The sequence below is a fragment of the Arachis ipaensis genome, chromosome B02, assembly GCF_000816755.2.
Source record: "Arachis ipaensis cultivar K30076 chromosome B02, Araip1.1, whole genome shotgun sequence".
NCBI lineage: Eukaryota > Viridiplantae > Streptophyta > Magnoliopsida > Fabales > Fabaceae > Arachis > Arachis ipaensis.
The window spans coordinates 1,797,000-1,799,795 of NC_029786.2; positions in this window are offsets into that span (position 1 = coordinate 1,797,000).

The window sequence follows — 2,796 nt, forward strand, 5'->3', positions numbered from 1 at the left end:
CACTCATCTAAACTACAACTCTCTCAATTTCTTTTTCTCTCTCATTTTCACAACTCTCTCAACTATCCATACCATTCTCATGTATAAAACGTTTTAAAAAAAATATATAAGAATGACTATATAAAAATACATAGTAGTGGTAGAAGAATCGAGTGAATTAGTTAGCTTATCATGCCTACAATAACTACTTAGTGAAAGTAAAATACTATTTACGAAGCAAATACATTCTAATATTTATATTGCATGTTGCTTGATTGTTTATCACTATCTCATCACTTCAGTCTCTTTCAATGCCTTACACACACACACACCTCATTAAAAGTCTGAGTGTAGAGCTAGCTAGCTTTCATGACATGATTAATATATATCAACATCTTGTGACCACCATGTAATATATAAAACATTTTTTGAAGCATTGGGAAGTTCTCTGCCAACCACATAGTATAAGATCTAATAATGTATTTTGCTTGCCCCATTCCCACTACATATGTTAGCGCCCCCACTCATGTTTGTCCACATAAATGTGAGAAAGTGGAAACTCAGCTGTAGTCAATTTTACGTAAAATTAATACTTGAGAACTATTAGATAAAAATTCAGTCAAATCAGTCAAATTATCTAACGATTTTCAGTATCAACTTCACGTAAAATCGACTTTACTTGAGTTTTCACCATGTAAAAAGGTTTCGACCCGATATATCAAGTACTAATTTATCTCATGTATAAATTTTATTTAAAAATTTGTTAGTAAATAGATTATTATATACACAAAAAAAAATCTAATTTATTTGGTCAAAATTATCGGTATTTTATGGTCGGCGGGTAATTATTTACGTTGGGTAGGGCCAATTTGGTAGTATTATATGTTAAAAAAAAAACAAAGTTGCATATTTAGGAATTTGACCTAATTTCTTTTATTTTAGATTTGAATTTCGTTAAGAGCCAATGGAGTATCTGTACAATGTGTACAATAAATTATTTATTTAGTTTAATATGAATTAAAAAATAAATATTTAAAATAAAATATTACTAATTTATCAAACGTAATATACCTATACTATCCAGAATAACCATCTGAATACCAGAAATAATAAATATCTAATATCCAACTGAATCGAACATTCTTAACTCCTATTATACATATTGTATATATATTCCATTATTTCCTATACTTCCTCCTTAGGTTTTTGTTTTCTTTGGTTGCATATTTAGGAAATTTTTTTTCACTGGTTAGAGAAGCTCAAACTTGAAGTGACCTTTTCATAAGGGAACAGAGAATATAATGCCATTTAAGTTATAGCGAACAAAATTAATTTGAATTAGTTGAGTTATTAGCTCAATCCTTCGTTAAAATATATACATTGGTATAAATGGATTCATCACAGATATCTTTTGAAATTTCATCCAAACAAAATTATCTTTTGAGTTTGATATCAAGACATAAGGAATGTTTGCTAATGAGTGTGATAATATATGCTTTAATTATTATGATAAAGTAATTTTCATTGTTATATGGAGAAAAAAAAGTAGACAATGATGAGAATTTTGGTAAGATTTTAGAGGAGTGCTACACATACAACTCATTTGATTTACAAGTCATACAAGTTGGGAGAAACTTAACAAAAAGTACGCTGACCCATATACGATTTTCATGGCGTGCTTCGTGTTTTTCCTTCTCCTCCTCCTCTTTCTTCTTCTTCTCCTTCTTCTTCTCCTACTCTTCTTCTTCTTCCTCCATGAAAACGAGTTTCTTGCCAAATTTGATCTCCTTCGTGCGTTCTCTCTTTGCCTTTTCATTTGTTGTTTTATCTGCGTTTATCACTGGTATTCTTGCTTCGTTTTTTTTTTTCGATTTTCATGGTTTCTGAAATAACGCTTTGAAATCGTTTTGAAGATAATGGAACTTCAGAAATACACCCAAACAATTACAGAAATACACCCAAATAATTATAGAAATACACCTAAAGGATTACAGAAATACACCCAAACGGTTACAGGAATTCACCCAAACGATTATAGAAATACACCCAAAGGATTTAAGAAATACACCCAAAATACACCTTATGCATAATTCAGAACTCTTTCTCTTTCTCCTCCTCATCTTCTGCTGCTTCTTCTTCTTCAAAAACGATTTTCAGAGCTTGATGTCAAAAAATAATGGAAATTGAGAATAACGAAGAAAGAAAACAGAGAGAAAAGCACGTAAATGAAGAAGGAGAAAGAGAAGGCAAGAAACAAAAGAAAAGAAGAAGAACGTGCAGCAAGAAGAAGAAGAAGGTGCAGAAGATGAGGAGGAAGAAGATGAAAAACGTGCAGAAGAACGAGGAGAAGCACGGCGATGAAGATGAAACACTTCAAAAACGAAGAAGAAGAAGAAGAAGATATTATTGTTAAATGAGAAGGCATAACTCTTAATATTTAGTTGTATAAAAAAACGCTTGTACGTGGAGAATTTCTCAAGATTTTATTGTCAAAGGCATAACTCTTGATATTTAGTTGCTAATTTCACATTCAAATCCATAATTATTGTTATAACTTAATTAATTAACTAGCAATAACTATGTTTGTTGTTGTGCTTAATTAGCAATACAAAGAAGGGGAATAATGGAGAGGAATAGGGGATAATTATTGTAAACGCATTTGAATGTAATTTTTTGTTTTAAAAAAAATTAAGCTTTAGTTTTTAAATTATTTAGAAAAATTAAGTAATAAACTTCTGTTAGGTAATTGCTTTTGACATTTTTGGAAATTTAAACTAAAGAATAAATATTTTTATGTTATATATTATTATATAACAA